Source organism: Dipteris shenzhenensis, chromosome 25 (genome assembly GCF_047967505.1).
Source record: "Dipteris shenzhenensis isolate YYH24624 ecotype China chromosome 25, Dip_SZ_1.0, whole genome shotgun sequence".
Lineage (NCBI taxonomy): Eukaryota > Viridiplantae > Streptophyta > Polypodiopsida > Gleicheniales > Dipteridaceae > Dipteris > Dipteris shenzhenensis.
The window spans coordinates 20900471-20919429 of record NC_141620.1 but is presented as its reverse complement, the minus strand read 5'-3'; the positions used below and the strand labels follow the sequence as shown (position 1 = coordinate 20919429).

The window sequence follows — 18959 nt, the reverse complement described above, 5'->3', positions numbered from 1 at the left end:
CCATGTAGAAATTCATCTATGAAGTTTTCATAAAAGCTAGACTAATAATATGTTTTAATATCCCTCCTTTTCTTTTTTCTTTTTTTTTTTGCAAGAGACCTACGTGACGGGCGCATACAATAATTTCAACGCTCAACTTGCAATACAAATATGACTATTGACATTCTGGGAATATGTTAGTCTCTTATATATTCGAGAGACTCGATCTCAAATACTAATATTCTCAATGCTCTCAATATTAATGCATGGGGAAGGGCCCGTTCCCTCGAGTTATAACTTTTTGGGGAAAGAAGCGTGCCGCCTCCCTACCCACTCTATATGTGGTTATACTAATTATATTATATATTATCATATAAAAAAATGTCACGCCTTGTTTTTTGCTGTCTTTTGTTTTTACATATCATGGACCCAGATTTCCATGAGGTTTAGCACGTGGCGATTGGTGCTTGAATCACGCTAACGAAGAACATCAATTTGACGATAGGAGTTGACAACGGAGAAACAACAACTATTCGTAGCCTGGAGTGGCATGAAACAACATGCATATTGACAAAGATTCATGCCATATCTCATCCACAAGTGAGCCTATTGTTCTTAGACGTTCGAAGCACACATGTAAAGTCTTGAATGAGACATCATACCACAAGACAACATTACTTGCATACGCCATAATTGGACACAAGTCACAGGGCTACACTATAAGGCAAGGCATTGATCATCATACACCAATCATTTGCTCTAGGATTAACATACGTCATGCTTTCTCAAGTCACGAGTCGACAAAATATTCGTATCTTGCATAACATAAAACCAATTGACTTCATGTCCATGCCTTGTATACCACCACCACAATAAAATAAAAAAATGGTCATATCCATACCTCAAGCATTGATTGTACCTCACATCCCCTCTTACCAATAATAATAAATAAATCTAGTGTTAATACTATATTATTATGACTATATAGATACATTTTAAGAAACAATTTTCAAACTTGGGCTTTAAAATAAATTGAAAAATATAATTCATTTGTTGCAAAAATTTAATAGTTAATTCATACAATAACTTTTTTTAAAAGCAGGTACAAAAATCATATTTCTTTTTACAAACATGGCCAGCACAAAAGAGGTATGTCGATATGCATTAGTATTTTTCCTAAGCTTCAGTCTATTTGTAGCTCTTCCAAGAACTCAATAAAAAAGCAATAGAAACAATAGACGAAGAAGAGCATGCTCTAAAGAAGAAGAAAAAAGCAAGTAAAATTTTCTTCAATGACAAACAAATGAGAAGAGCGAATGTAGCAGTGATACTACCATAGGAATATATCTATGGATTCGAATCATATGAGTGGTATCATCCCCTAATAGCCAAGGCAACCAATATCTCAAGAGATAGGCCAGAGGAAGCAACAATCTCGCAGATGGATTAATAAAGCATATTACACAAAAACTATCTGATGCAGAGGAGCCAATAGATGAGCTATTACCTCATACAGAAGCGCAAATAATACCTAGAAAATACACCAAAGGGATAGCTATTTTTTGCATAAGAATGCTACACTTTGGGTTCAGTGTTGAACTCGAAGAGCTCACCGATCTAGACAAGCAAGTAGCTGATAACATATTGCAATAATTCAAGGATGCATACGGTGTACAATAGGGTTAATGGCTAGTAACCATTTGAAAAGATCGCATATTAAGCAATACTATGGAACATCGATGACTATATTTCTAGCTCCGAGAAAGCCAACTACTCAATTTACAACCCTATCCAAATCAATACCTTCTTTCTTATTTCATATTGTCATACAATTACTTTAATGCTCTTTCATGGTTTATTCAACTATTTGTACATTTAACACAGATACAGAGCCTTCCATCTCAAGCAACAATGACACATCGGTAATGAAGTTTATCTACTCCATCACTTGTCTAGAAAATCGAAAAAAATATATTGACCAAACTATAGATGCCGAAAAAAATCTAAAACGACACAAGACTAACCCACCAACTAAAACGGTCGATGATGTCCACAGGTACATTCCATTTGATAAGCACTTCAAAACAGAGATCCGCATCGACTTGAAATAAAAAGGAAGTGAATAAATTAGAGCATCAGAGACAACATCGAGTTCAAAGGGTTATAAAAACATAAAATAATCCTTGCAAGTTTGAGAAAATATTACTACTTAAAGCACAACCAACTAATTTGAATGACAAGCGTATTTTGCTGAGTCCACTTTCAAGCATTCGTAATGCATTTCATATCGTTAATTCTTTCTTCTTAACTTATTTTCGTGTAGTAATATAATAATTCATTTGTTACATGTTCATTCTTTCATGCATTGACATTATCAATTACGCACTCATGTAATGACAATTCAAAATTTGTGTTATTATTTACCTACTTCATTTTAGTATTAAACATTGGCGTGCAACTTCATGACTTTAATTAACTTACGCATTAATATAAATGCAATTTCAATTTTATACATTGATCTACATAGAATTTCAATTTCATTCTTTATAAATGCAATTTCAATTTTGCTAAAGCATTCATCCTTTGTTCTTACTTTATTATGATTACGAGACACCCTAGTTATACCCTTAGGTGGCCTACCCATCCTAGTTCTTACTATGATACAAACTTTGTAATGTGCCATGACATAGTGTGCTTGTTGAGTTGGTGAAGACCGACAAAGTAGTCACGGAGGTAGGCATGGCAAGTTTCAAGGAGTGTGCTACATATGTCGCAACATAACGCATTGGACTAGTTCGAGAAAAGGATGCCTAGCACACGCCTTTAAAACTGACAAGTGCACACTAACCAATTCCTTTACTCTATAATGGAGAGCTATGAGCAAGTTTTAAGAGGTATAGCAATTAAAAGGTAAGCTTTTAGATTGTGGATCCTTTATTTTTGCTTATTATCCATTTTCATTCGAAGCCAAAGATCCTTTTTGAGGTAATTTATAAATAGAGTGCTACACAATTCGAGATAAACTACTAGCAATACTCTTTTATTTCTTTTCAACATAGAGAACCATAAGAGACACATCAAGCCAAGTTACCCAAGTAAGATGACACACATAGCATTTTGCAATAGACTATATAATAAAGCTGTCTGTACTCTTCAACAATCATACCTTCAACTTTCAAAAACTCGATTAGTTTCAACAGACTACGGTCTACAAGCAGATGACACACAAATGCAATATGCTTGAGCTGTCTGTACTCTCGTTTCACCAACAATCGTAGCTTCAACTTCCAAACTCAACCAATTTCAATAGAGACTACAGTCTACAAGCAGCTAAAACTGCACATTTCACAAGAGGGGAGTCGCACCTAGTCATTACACACTACAGAAAAAATTCTTTTTAGCAAAACAAATTGCAAAGAATGCTTGTGAGGAAGATCGGTTACTATAAAATAGTCGTGTAAAAATAGCAAGCTTAAGCTTGATCTGATAGGATCCTTCATAATGCAAGGCAAGAACAGTAATATTCAGTAGTGGTAGATCTGTGGATCCACAAGATATTAGAATAGCTTCTGCGAGAACTAGATGCGATTGTTGGAAGACTCGGTAAAAAGAAATCCCCCTGAATGTGATTCTTGCTGCAATTTTTCAACAAGTTCAGGATACATGGAGAGCCTGAGACCTCCATAAGCAGATCTCTCCCATGGTCTTTCAGCGAATTTTGTTGCTTCTTTCGGGTTTCAGAGGAGTTCTCGTGCAGCGAGTCTATTAGACCTGCTTCCATAGCCATGATGCCTGTATACTTGACACCTTGTAAGATCATATCCTTGAAGACCTTTGGGGTGACCTTCGACCTGAGCAGCGCAGCAGAACCAGGAGGTAGCACAAAATTAATGTCAACCGCGCTCGAGTACAAAAACCCTCGATCCTTCCTCATAAACCTGTGATCGTGAGCCATGGCAAACAGCAGCCCACCCGCCGCTGCGTGGCCGCATACAGCAGCATAAGTTGGCAAGTTCAGCTTGAGGAGGTCCAGGACGAGCTTCTCAAGCTCGCTGAGAAGGAAGGGGACCCTGGTTTTGGGCTCCGACTGAGTCCAGTCGAGATCAAGGCCATTGGAGAAGAACTTCCCGTCGTTGGTGGTGACGAGGGCACGGGCATCGGAGGCAGCAGCCGCGGCAAGGCATTGGCGGATTTGGGAGCAGAGGGAGGGCGAGAAACGGTGCTCTGAATCGCCAGTGAGACGGAGGACCAAGACGCTACCAACTCTCTCGAGAGAGCACATTCTGAAGGAGGAGGAGGAGGCAAAATGTTTGAGGAGTGAGATGTGATGCCAAGGATCTTGAAATTGGTTTCTAAATTGGAGTAAAGGGCTCTGGCGGTGCAAGCAGAACACTTTAAACTGATCACACTGGTTACCTTTCACCTCAAGGGTTTTTGTTTGGTGTTTGTTGGCATTGTGGCACTATCCCCCCTCCTCCATCTGTTTCTTGTCACTCATCATCCAGTTTGTCAAGGTCACCCACTTGACTTAGAGGGTATTCCCACGCGTGCCCACTCTCGCATCTTTGCCACGCTCGCATATTTGCCAACCTCCTGGCGCAGTGGAGCAAAGCCTCGCAATCACTCCCACGGCCAAATTGTTGCACCTGCAACTTTCCAAACTCTCCCGAGGGGCCCCAGTGTCAGATATACAGCCTGCATCAGACAATGACCTCTTGCACGAATTCTCTGTTCAACAATTAAATAACTTTGTCTTTTGCAAACCTGCATTCATCTTCTTTACTGAAGAGGCACGTGAAATCTGAGCAAAGAGTGATTGCATCATCAATTATGCTTGCAAAGCTGGCATCTAGTGCCCCCAGCCCCGATATGCCCATTTAGAGAGGCCATATTTCCGTCTCCAATAGGGTCTGGAAATGCCAGATCGCAACACCGTGAGGGCCGAGGCTAGATCATGGGAACAATTCAAACCTGCGTTGGTTTGGGCATATTTGCCACCTTGTGCCAACGTGGGAACATACTCTTACTCTAGCTCCAAGCGACTTAGAGGCCGTTCCCGTCACTACTATGTGAGCGGGATCGCCATACAATGCCCACACTCCCCTTGTTCCCCCTTAGTGCCCCAAACTCAGCATTTTTCTGCCCCACTAGAGATGGGGTTTTTCATTCTCTAGCCGAGCGATACGGGGCTGGCTGACAAGTATTTTTGTATTTTGTGAATGGTGGCTTCATTGTTGGGCTTCGATTGGATGACGAACGGCTGGAGATTGTGGCGGAGGTTCCATTCAACGTTGACGATCTACTTAAATTTGACACGGTAAGCTCCTAGCTTCATGGCTGAGATGTTCCCACCCAACTCCAACGCTTACTCCAAACGTAGCATTCCCACTCAATTAGAGTTGAGCAGGAATGTTCTCTTAGAACCCCAACGCTAACGCTAGGGACTCAGCAGCCATCACACTCGACAAAGAGCATCTCGTACTCAGACCTCCACCGGTTGCACTGACTGCACAGTCTACACTATGCAAGAAACAATTCTCCTCCAAAGCTTAAAAAAACTACATTGAAGGTGGCCTTCACACCTGTTCCTCCAGTCCCGCAACCCAAGGCTAGGCTAGACATGGCGATTTCAGCAAGGCTACCTTGGCAAGCAAGTGCTGAGTCAATGAAATGGGGACGTGAAAGCAAGCTGCTAGCAGTGCTAGGATAACCCTACTAACACACGAGGGGAGGTACTCTTAAGAGGTCCCTATGCAACAACTAGGGTACAGGTTCCAAGCAACTTAGAAGGTACAATTAGAAGGGAGAAAAATAGATTTTATACTCCCCCCCCCCTCCTCTCGCAACTGTCATCGCTCATCAATATCTTCGGTCCATTCCACACTCGCTATTATTGGCCTTGCCATGGGACTATGGGGAGATGGTTGGTATTTGGGGCCCACCAGGCCATATGGGTTTTTGTGTGTCGTTGGTGAAGACTGACCTTGTTAAGGTCATTAGTGTTTTAAATGGCTTTAAAACATTAAGTTAGCTTAGTCTTCTTACTATCCAACTACTCTTCATTCCATTAAAGGCTTCATTTAAAGAAGGGCCATGGTGGTTTTGCCACCTTAGTTTTAAAAGAGCCATTTCTCTATATGGCCATGTCACTCTCCAATACACATCATACTTGGGATAAAAAGCGTTCACCTTTCAATGTAAACAAGGTGGCAAAAACATTATAAGAGAAAAGGGGGAAGAGGAGAGGAGAGAGTCTAAAAGGGAGGAGAAGATAGTGAGGGGGGGGATTCAAGAGGGGTGAGAAGGGGGCGAGGAGAGAGGTACAATGAAGGAGAGGAGCAATTCACATAAGGGAGTTAAGGAAGTAGTAGGGAATTGCCTCTGGGAGGCGATTTTGGGAAGAAACTGGTTGAACTCGCGACCGGGCCGGGTAGGCGGGGAGCCAGTTAACCTGATTTTCGATTGAGAATCGTTGATTGGAGGTGATTGTTGATCGTCGGTGATAGCGGGGAGGTGGCTTGCCATGTGGCATTGTACTATTGGAGAATTCGTGATATGTCCCAAGTGGCTGAATTTGATTGGATTGTGTGGTGGCGAAAAGACAAGGTAGGTGCATGGGAGGGGCGATGGCAGTATGTCGTTGGCAATATTGTGTGAGCCGTTAGATCTAAGAAAGATCTAAATTTTTAAAAGGCATTTTCCACACGTCGTTAGATATTTTTTAGATCTAACAGCTTCAATTAGGTGTGGTGGGTGCACGCCCCACATTTAATGTCAAGTCATAATGAGAAACGCTCATGTGGACATCAATGGATGTACGTAGGCATTCATTACAATGGTCTTGGTCGACTTTACCGGGTGCTGGTAATTTATAATGGAGCACCTTTTCTCCTTATGAAAGCATGCACGATCAATGGCCAGGATTAAAGCTCTATTGACTCCCGCCGTTGATGGAAGTGGCATGTTGTCATATATTTAACTATCCCAGGCCATGCATTTATTAAAGGCTCACTTAATGAGCATCTCACCCTTTCTTTACAATGACCCTCACAATACCTTAATCTAAACCTTTGACTATAGCTAATTTGATGTTAGACTAGTGAAATCTTCCATAAATCTTGAGCAAGGCAAACAAGGTGGCAAAATCTTACGCGGGCTAAAAAGGAGAGTCATGTAATTGCTTTTAATACTTTAACAAATATATGATATCATCGACTTTAATGTTTATAGGAGGTGTTTAAATAATGTCCCCAAAGCAATAAATAGCAAGGTTAAAACACAATTTCACATTCCTTATGAACACTACCATCTCTCCCCATAGCACTAGAGTCCTTATAGAACAATGCAACCCTAAACTAACACTAACACAAGAATTACAAGAAGAACCAATCAAAACCTTCTGGGATATCCCAAGTGTGATGATTGTATTTCCAACACATAAATGTCTTTGATAGTTTGAGAACCAATCTTAGGAGAAGCACTTGTTGTCACCAAGGTCGAATGGTCTATCATGGACATTTATTATCTAGAGTTGGATCAAGATCATGAAGCACCCAATATCACCACCTATTTAATGGATGGAGGCCTTCATCTCCATCTAAGTCCACCTATGATTGCTCATCAAATTCTCAGAGTTTTATTTTCCATCATAACCTCCAAGATACTATTTGATGGATGCGTCTACATCCATTTCTTTCAAGTTTTAATGATTGACAATGCACATTAGTCCTACACCTTGGGGGTTATGTTGCTAAAAAACCCACATCAAGGAACATTCCTCATTTGAGCTATTGAATCATAAAGCTCCAAGAATCCGCCTATGATTTCCCATCAAAATCTTAAGAACTTTCCTCTTTGAAAAACTCTTTGATCATAAGCTATTAGATGAATAACAGCACCATAAAGTCATAAGAGACTGCCAAAAAAGCAAATAGACCAATTGAAGTCACTAAGAACATCCTCTAGGACATCATTGAAACAAACCAAATTAGAAGAAATACTAACAATCTTACCAAAAGTATTCTTCAAAGTAGGATGGCACAAAACACCACTCGGAAGACCAACACACTACACCATGGGTTCCTAGATATAAGCCAAACCATTAACTACCAAGGTGATGTCTTAATGGGGTTTGTCTCCCAACCCCTATCAGTGTTGTAGTGTAAGGATTAATCAATTCCTACTATACTTATGTAGCCGTCAAATCAGTGCGAACAAGGGACAAGAGGCAAACCATAGTTTTACTAGTTCATGCTATTGGGGTGGCATTATCAAGTATACATTACAACTTGCCCAAGTTTGAAAACCATTTCAACCAAGTCTCAAAGAGAGAATTTATTGGATACATTCAAATTAATGCATAAGAGGTAAGCCCACATTTAGGGCCGATGGAAAATGACCGTTCTTGTTGGAATAAGTCCCCTATAATTTTAAGGTTTGGGTTGCTTGAAAAAAAAAGAAGTAAATGCATCTTGTTTGCATTTGCAGGTTTAATTCTTCTTGTGAAATGGTATTAGAGTACCATGTTGAAAGAGCTTGTGAACTCTACACCTCCATCAAAATGCAAAATGGGCCTTATAAATTGTAATAACAAGTTAGTCAATAGAACAAATCAGCCAACGATTAGTGGTGGGTTGGCTGGCCTAAATTAGGGTGTACGATTAGCAGTACATAGGTATGCCATGTAGGATGTTAGTTAGCCTACTTGCAAGCCTAATGGCTAGCTAAAATGGACACCTTTCTTACAAACGTCCAATTCAATGAGCCTTTAGTAAGCTGTGTGGTCCATGATATTGAATGAAACTCATAGTGGATGTGTAGTAAGAGAAGTGGTGCAGTAGAAACAGAAGTTTCCTACATCTACCATTCTAAATGTGCATATGGTAGCACACTTGGATGTAGAGTTTGGACTTGATTATTTCCAATGTTTTGAAACATTATGTAATTTTGTGTATTATTGTCTACATTGTCCATATTCCATATCTTTTTGAGAAAAAGAAGGTTCATATTAGAAATAGTTCATATGATATACATTGATGGTTCACAACAGAACCGCGTTTTTGTGTATCTCATAACAACTAAGAAGAAAGCGTGAAGCTGCTTTAGTCTGTCTCAGAGTCAATCTCATAGTAAATAGAACCCTTGAAGTGGCACTCTTGATTAAAATTCTGACGATGCTCCAGATCGTGGTTCTTGATTTCAGCAAAGAACTACGCAAGGTCGTTGTCATAGATCTTCGAGGCCTGCTAACCATTCAGCAAAGATAAATTCTGCGTCAGTAATCTTATCATTAAATTGAAAATCATTCCTGGCAATCCACACAAACCATAATGCATGTGCTTGCACTAGTGCCTAGCATGAGTGTTTGACTTTAGATGCATCTCCCAACAAAATTGCATTTTGGTTGACTGGCTCTCCTACTTGCATTTGGACTCTCTTCCAGACTTTCCTAGCTGAAGGGAAGGCCACAAAAAGGTGGAATACATCTTCCCGTGTGTCCTGGCATCGTCGGCATTTGCCATCTTCTTTCCGATCCTGAGGCCTCTTGCATTTGTCCAGACAGCTTTCAGCATCACCAACCAAAGCAGCATTGACATCTTCTCCGGGATTGCCTTGGCCCAAATATAGTGAAATCTTCACTTCCAATATAGCGTAGAGTCAGAGATGTTCCAATGGGAATTTAGAACTGGAATCAGCTCGTCAGTAGAGTCAAATGGAGTGGGAACATGGAGAAGATGTGGAGTGAGGATCTAGCTAAATTCTAATGCATAATTCAGGACTGAGCCACCCTTCCACTGAGTGTCTCCTTCCCAAAGAGCTATTTTGTTAGTAACAAAGATAGCGTCTTGGTTTGTCAGCCTGAATTCTCTCTGAATTTCAAGCAAGGTCTTCCATATGATCTGATCCCTATGCCATAGTTGCCCCCAAGATTGAATGCCCTTGTTGGACAAGACGCAGGCTCTAGTAAAGTCAGTGTTGTTGAGTAGAGCCTTTCTATGTATCACAGATGCCTAGATAGAGTCAAGCTTCATGAAAGAACCTTTGCCAGAGAAGAGCACTTGCTTTTTGATAGATTCAAGTGCTCTCCATAACGACCTCCATAGATCGCTGCCTTTAGTGGAGCAGGGTTCTGAGCATAAGACAGCAGAAAGAACTGGGTAGTTCTTCCATCGATTTGACTTGACAGGACGAACGTGTTTGAAGTTACGAGCGAGGAGCTTGGCCCAATCCATTTCCGAATTCAGAAGGACCTTGAGAATCCATGTTGTTGCTAATTTCGCCGCCGCCTGCTTTATGTTGTTCACTCCTAGCCCCCCTTCACTCTTTAGACGTGTGCAGGAATCCCATCTTACCTTGGATATTCGGTTGTAGCCTCCCCACAGAAAAGACCTGCATTTAGTGATGAGTTTATCAAGACCCGCTTGACTAGGATGCCTGCAGGACAAGTAGAAGATGGTTATGGGGTAGAGGCAATGATTGGGTACCATCCTTCTTCCTGCTAAGTTGGATTGAAATCCTCTCCACTTATCCAATTTTGAGTTGAACCTGTTAAGTACCTATTCCCATCTCTCCTTCATTGACACATCAAAACCCATGGGTATGCCTAACAGTCTGAAAATAGTACCTTTTTGAGTCAACTGACAGCCCAGATGCTCCAACTCATCTTGAGTTTTCCCGCTGCCCGTGCAATACCCTATTTTGCTATGGTTGATGAGCAAGCCAGAGGCTAACTACTGCATCACCATCTGTTTACCATTGGGCAACTCAATTCCTTTTAAGGATCCCTTAGTAGTCTTTTCTATCAATAGCCAGCCTAACGAGTCAGCAACAATAGAGTATAGTAGTGGGGCAATGGGACACCCTTGCCTAATTGATATTCTCAGCTGAAAGATTGAGGACATCTCGCCATTAATGCAGACCTTGGCCGTTGCATTGGACAGTAGTAGCTTGATCGCGGCAACAAAATTAGGTCCCAGACCCATGTCTGTCAAGGATTGTAGAAGGAAGGTCCAGTCAATCCTATCATATGCTTTATCAAAGTCTATTTTGATGAAGTAGAAGTCTTGCTTTGATTCCCTGGCATGCTCACATCCTTCCCAGACATTGACAATAGCCTCAAGGAGGTCATATTCCATATCTTATTGAGCTTAGTTGATAGTATGACAAGAGGACAAGACTAAATACTTGTTATATTTGTGGAGGCAAAGGTAAAAGCGATAGGTGTAGGAGTGGAGTGGTGAGTAATACTTGTAAGGATGTGAGGTTGTCGATTGCTTGTGGGGAGATCTATCAATATCCTCCAAGATCCACAAGATAACGCAAAACATCCACTTATAGTTGATAGTGAGGGGGGGGATTCAAGAGGGCTGAGACGGGGGTGAGGAGAGAGGTACAACAAAGGAGAGGAGCAATTCACATAAGGGAGTTAAGGAAGTAGTAGGTAATTGCCTCTAGGAGGCGATAAGAAACTGGTTGAACTGGCGATCGGCCGAGTAGGTCGGGAACCGATTCAGTTGATTTTCAATCGAGAATCGCCGATTGGAGGCGATTGTCGATCGTCGATGGACGGCAGGGAGGTGGCTTGCCATGTGGCATTATACTATTGGAGAATTCGCGATGTGTCCCAAGTGCCTAAATTTGATTGGATTGTGTGGCGGCGAAAAGACAAGGTAGGCGCATGGGAGGGGCGATGGTCGTTGGCAATATCGTGTGGGCCGTTAGATCTAGAAAAGATCTAATGATTTTAAAAAGGCATTTTCCATGTGTTGTTAGATCTTTTTTAGATCGAACGACTTCAATTAGGTGTGGTGGGTGCACGTCCCACATTTAATGTCAAGTAATAATGAGATACGTTCACGTGGACATCAATGGCTGTAAGTAGGCATTCATTGCAATTATCTTGGTTGACTTTACCAGGTGCTGGCAATTTATAATGGAGCACCTTTTCTCCTTATAAAAGCCCCCACGATCAACCTCCAGGATTAAAGCTCTGTTGACTCCCGCCGTTGATGGAAGTGGCATGTCGTCATATATTTAACTATCCCATGTCATGCATTTATTATAGGCCCACTTAATGAGCATCTAGCCTTTTCTTTACAATGACCCTCACAATACCTTAATCTAAACCTTTGACTATAGCTAATTTGATGTTAGACCACTGAAATCTTCCATAAATCTTGAGCAAGGCAAACCGGGTGGCAAAATCTTACGAGGGCTAAAAAGGAGAGTCATGTAATTGCTTTTAATACTTCAACAAATATATGATATCATCAACTTTAATGTCTATATGAGGTGTTTAAATAATGTCCCCAAAGCAATTAAATCATCTCATTCATTAATGAGAGGGTGACAGAGGCAACACGCTGGGAAGCGAGGAGATCAATGAAAAGGGAGCAAATGAGCAAATAATGTAAGGGCACAAGGGCCCAATAATTTGGGAGGTGGAGTAAATGAGGAGTAGTTCCCTTGCCAGACCCCCCCAGGGAAAGTCTTACAAGTCACCTTAATTAATGTCTAATCATTAACCACATCTCTAAGAATTCAAGCCTAACAATAACAAAAAAGAGGACACAGTCCAAAAGACCCTAGCAAGGTTTTAACACAATTTCACATTCCTTATGAACACTACTATCTCTCCCCATTTCATAATTTTTAGGACCAAATTTGGATGCTCTACGGCGAAGAAAACACAATTTCACATTCCTTATGAACACTACCATCTCTCCCCGTAGCACTAGAGTCCTTATAGCAACAGTGCAAAAAGCAATGCCACCAAAGATGCAAGAAAAGTCTAAACTAACGCTAACAAAAGAATTACAAGAAGAACCAATCAAAACCTTTAGAGCTATCCCAAGTGTGATGATTGTATTTCCAACACATAAATGTCTTTGATAGTTTGAGAACTAATCTTAGGAGAAGCACTTGTTGTCACCAAGGTCGAATGGTCTATCATGGACATTTATTATCTACAGTTGGCTCAAGATCATGAAGCACCCAATATCACCACCTATTTAATGGATGGAGGCCTTCATTTCCATCTAAATCCCCAACCATAGATTTCTTCAAGTCCACCTACGATTGCTCATCAAATTCTCAGAGTTTTCTCCACTTGAAAAACCTAGGTATTATTTTCCATCATAACCTCCAAGATACTATTTGATGGATGCGCCTACATCCATTTCTTTCAAGTTTCAATGATTGAAAATGCATATTAGTTCTACATGTTGGGGGTTATGTTGCTGAAAAACCCACATCAAGCAACAATCTTCATTTGAGCTATTGAATCATAAAGCTCCAAGAATCCGCCTACGATTTCCCATCAAAATCTTAAGGACTTTCCTCTTTGAAAAACTCTTCGATCATAGGTATTAGAGGAATAACACCACCATAAAGTCATAAGAGACTGCCAAAAAAGCAAATAGACCTATTGAAGTCACCAAGAACATCCTCTAGGACATCATTCAAAAAAACCAAACTAGAAGAACTACTAACAATCTTACCAAAAGTATTCTTCAAAGTAGGATGGCACAAAACACCACTCGGAAGACCAACACACTACACCATGGGTTCCTAGATATAAGCCAAACCATTAACTACCAAGGTGATGTCTTAATGCGGTTTGTCTCCCATCCCTTATCAGTGTTGCAATGTAAGGATTACTCACTGCCTACTATACCTATGTAGCCATCAAATCAGTGCTAACAAGGGACAAGAGGCAAACCATAGTTTTACCAGTTCATGCTATTGGGGTGGCATTATCAAGTATACATAACAACTTGCCCAAGATTGCAAGCAAATTCAACCAGGTCTCAAAGAGAGAATTTATTGGATACATTCAAATTAATGCATAAGAGGTAAGGCCACATTTAGGGCCGATGCAAAATGACAGTTCTTGTTGGAACAAGTTCCCTATAATTTTAAGGTTTGGGTTGCTTGGAAAAAAGAAGTAAATGCATCTTGTTTGCATTTGCGGGTTCAATTCTTTTGTGAAATGGTATTAGAGTACCATGTTAAAAGAGCTTGTGAACTCTACACCTCCATCAAAATGGGCCTTATAAATTGTAATAACAAGTTAGTCATCAATAGAACAAATCGGCCAACGATTAGTGGTGGGTTAGATGGCCTAGATTAGGGTGTGTGATTAGCAGTACATAGGTATGCCATGTAGGATTAGTTAGCCTACTTTTAAGCCTAATGACTAGCTAAAATGGACACCTTTCTTACAAACGTCCAATTCAACAAGGCTTTAGTCAGGTGTGTGGTCCATGATATTGGATGAAACTCATAGTGGATGTGCAATAAGAGAAGTAGTGCAATAGCAATAGAAGTTTCCTACATCTACCATTCTAAATGTACATATGGTAGCACACTTGGATGTAGAGTTTGGACTTGATTATTTCCAATGTTTTGAAACATTATGTAATTTTGTGTATTATTGTCTACATTGTCGATATTCCATATCTTCTTGAGTGTAGTTGATAGTATCACAAGAGGGAAAGACTAAATACTTGTTATATTTGTGGAGGCAAAGGTAAAAGCGATAGGTGTAGGAGTGAAGTGGTGAGTAATACTTGCAAGGATGTGAGGTTGTTGATTACCTATGGGGAGATCTATCAATATCCTCCAAGATCCACAAGTTAACCCAAAACATCCACTTAGAGTTGGATACCCCTGTGGAACCTGAATGTGTATGACAAAATATCCCTTTGGAACCTCGGTGTATGTGACAACATGCCACATGTATTCACCTACTTCCCAAGATATTGATACTAATGTGATTCTTCTTTGATTGGTACAGTTGTGTCTTACTTTATTGACAAGCATGGATAGCACGTATTCTTAGAGATCCTCAAGTTTTAGAGTAGCATTTGTGAAGGTCATCAATATTAAGAATGGTCCATTTCATCTTAGTTTTAGGTTGGGCTTCTTAGGACCTAACCTTGAGTTGTATAGTGGTACAAGCATACCCTTCTTGAGATGGTTCTTTGCAATGTTCCTTTCATCTCCTTTGTATCACTTATTGGATCCATGTAGGGTAATTGGTCTAGCCTTGGACCTTTTTATATTGCCTTTGCATCACTGAGTTAATGATTAGCCACCACTTGAAGGCTTGGGGCTAAGAATTGCAAAGGCACTATTACCTCTAGACCATACATAATCCACTCGAGAGGGCATCAATGATTTGTCACCTAAAAGACTATTCGGTATGAGCACAATGCAACATTCAACTTGAAATACCAATCAATCCCCTATTGAGGTTGATTGCCTTGGTGAGTATGGCTTTGAGCACCTTATTCATTTATTCAACCACTCCACTACATTAGGGGTAGTATGTAGCAACTACTTAGTGCATAGTCATGAATTCTTGAGTAAGAATTTCAAATATTTGGTTCATGAAAAGGATCCCTTGTTGGTCACTAGCAAAATTGATAGAGCACAAAAATCTACAAATGATGTTCTTAGACAAGATTCAAATTGTGATTTTACTAATTTTTCATTCATAGTTGTCATACAAAGCCTTAGATTCAACCCATTTAGTGGCATAGTCAGTAGCTATGAATAGGTACCTATTATGAGCAAGTTGGGTGACTTGCTTGAATGGTCCTATGAATTCAAGCCCTCATCTTTGGAATTCTTCCCATGGTCAACTTGGATTCAATGGAATATGATTATCAATGAGAGGATATCCTATTAACATACATATGTAGTACTAATGGGCACATCTTGAAATAGATTTCCCCACAATAGGCCTACTTGGTGAACCTTTCTCGCAAACGAGCTCATCTCCAAGTGTCTCCCTATGAATCCTTGGTGCACTTCTCAAGAATAGTAGATTACTTTCAAGGAGCCAAAAGAGCACCTACCCTTAGCAAGTAGTTAGTAGGTGCAGCCAAATCTTGAAGCCACCATTCGCAAACATGCACATCGTACGGAGACTAGGTAAAGGAGTGAACATGGAGGAAGCAACATCCCAAGCCAAATCTTGAAGTCACCATGTTAGCACAAAGTTTGTTGACATCCAAAACGGCACCTACCACCCCCATCGACACCAAACATAAATGTTTGGTGTGTGGTACCATCCAAGCATTGTCAAAAGAAGAGTATAAAAGGAACAATGCATGATGAAGATAGGATTGTTACTCCTTGTTGTTGTGATCAAGATTGGAGTCACGAAGTCTGACAATTGATCATTGGAAAGAAGGGTGTGCTAATTTGACCATTGAAAGTCCCTTTCTTTCCTTTGATTGTGCAAGGTCCAATTGTTTACATCCTTCCAGGTCCTTGTCCGTTCACATTCATCCACCACATTATGAACGCTCCTTTAGAAACTCACTATCTACGGTACCTCAAATGAAAGACTCATTATTTAGTCTCCAAATGGCACCCTTTCTTGCATATTTTGTAACGCAAATAAACTGAACACATATCCAAGCAAAAATCCTACATGTTAGCTGCAATTCATAGTGAACATTTTTTGTGATCATGCTATGAAATAGTATCTACTTGATGTACCAACGAAGTAAGATGGGAACAAGCAATGTGAACAATTCATTAGTGAACTTTTTTTTGGATCATGCTAGAAAACAAAATGCATTCGATGTACCAGTGAAGTGAGATGGGATCAAGCAATGCAAACAAAATTGCAATAAATGTCAAGACTGATGGATGCAAGAACTCATTGATGTGGCAAAGATACTAATGGAGGAGAGAAGAAGAATGGATGGCAAGATTGGATGAACAAACTAGTGCATTCTGAGAAATCCAAGAGGTACATTGACAAATTGAGCAATTTGAAACTAGAAATGATACCTATGACCAAAGAGGGAGTGAAAAAAACCAAAAGGTTCGAGACTCCACGTCCCAAGGAGAATCAAGCAAATTTTAGCAAGAAGAACTAGGATGGGTTGTTTTGAAAGCACACCATAAGTCCACAAAGAATAATGGGATGAAAGGGTGGAAATCCTCATCCCCATTTGCAAAGTTCTATGCAAATGGCAACAATATTGCAATGGAATATGGAGGAAGAGTACTTGATGTACTTTCCAAACATGTTTATTGATAAATCCATGAGTGGTTTATCCATATGGTCATTCCACTTGAGATAATTGAAAGGAGCCTTAGGAAAAGCTTTCGAAAGGAGCCTTTCTAAAATCTTTCCACATGAGTTCACCAAGGAGGATGTGATGTTGAAGCTTAACGGAATCAAACAAAAATGTGGGGAATCAATGCATGACTATGCAGCATGAATGAATGTGCTGACCAATCAACCAACCAATGCTCAAGGTGAAATCGCATTGTGTTTGTGGTTGTTGAGTCACCAATGGTAGAGAGTAATGAAACATGGCAATCACAAATTCAATAAGGACATACAACAAATCGCTTCACAAGGAAGTTGCTGTCAAGAAGGGGTCATTTAAGTCATTGATGAACCCAAAAGAAAGAAGAGAGATATCCTCCCATGATGTGGATAATGAAAAAGAGGAAGAACATGAATTGGTTGTCAAAGAAGACACCAAGGTAGAGAAAGAGGAGCTAAAAAAATATTCTAAAAGAAATGGGAATACAAGGAAATCAAAAAAGGAGAAGTTTGGTGCCACAAGTGCAGAGTGGATGGACATATAGCAAATGCATATGAGTTAAGATGATATTGCAACATATGTAATTGTTTGGGCCACATGACCAAAGAATTCTAGCTCAACAAAATCAAGAGGACCAAGTGAAAAGGGAGGGTAGAAAGAAGAAAATCAAAGAACACTTCTATGGGAAGGTCACCATAAGAGCGGATGTCGACTATAGAAGCAACAGCTAGACATGCTACAAGGAGCATGTGACCAGGATGAAAATTCACCAACCATGGGGTTCGTATTGTAGAAGTGGAAGCAAAGGTGGTCACTGAATATCAATGGCAAAGACCACGATCCTCAAAGAGGGAAAACTTGAATGCTTAAAAGTGGAGGAAGTGTATGCCAGTAATATAGAAGATAAGCTAATCACACTAAACATTGTGCTGATAGCAACCATAGGTGCCATGAGGGAAGCAACATGGATGATTGAAATCCAAGCATGTCTTTTCCAAACAATTTCATTGAAGACAAAGGGATAGAGTTCAAGAAGAGACAATGTATTGCATTAGTTAAATCAACTTTAGTGGATGAATCTAAGAAGGACAAGCAATCAAGAAGATAAATGTGGGTTCATAAGACACTGAAACTAATACAAACCAATTCCTCAGGTGGTCACAGAATATCAATGGCAAAGAGAAGTATCCTCAAAGAGGGCAAACTCAAACGCTTAGTAGTGGAGGAAGTGTACACCACTAATATAGAAGATAAGCTACTTGCACTAAACATTGTGTTGATAGCAACCATAGATGCCATGAGGGTAGTAGCATCGAGCCAAAAATGTCTTTTACAAACGGTTTCATTGAAGCAAAGAGGGATAGAGAGCAATTCAAGAAGAGCCATTGTCTGAATCAAAGAAGGGAAAGCAATCAAGAAGATAAATGTGGGTTCACAAAAGAAACTAAAACTAATACAGACCAATGAGGAATTTCCCAAAGAATTCCTAGAGCAATCCTAGGAGATATTTCTGCAATACAAGGATGTATTCACATGGGAGGATGCAGATCTGAAGGGTTACCACCATCGCTCATCAACTTTGATCTCAAAATCAAAGCACACCAAAGATATCAAATGAATTCCAAATATTTTGGTAAAAGGATGAGCTTGATTAGCTTAAACTAAGGGTAGGATTCATCTATGCAATTGGCTATTTTTTATCGTCATTGTGAATCGAAAGCTAAGAGTCAATGTGGAATATAGGAAGCTGAGCGAGCAAACGATCAAAGACCCACCTTTACCCTTCACCAATAGCATCCTCAATAAAGTAGTGGGGCATGAGATGTATTCATTCATGGATACAACTAGATCATATTGGCTAAGGAAGATAGAGGGCAAAGCAACTTCATTATTGGGTATACT

The 18959-nt window shown here is 40.1% G+C and overlaps 1 pseudogene; it reads right to left on the bottom strand.

Moving 5' to 3' along the window:
* Positions 1 to 3414: 3414 nt before the first annotated feature.
* On the bottom strand, positions 3415 to 4373 carry LOC147885587 (enoyl-CoA delta isomerase 2, peroxisomal pseudogene; annotated as a pseudogene).
* Between the last annotated feature and the right edge of the window lie 14586 nt (positions 4374 to 18959).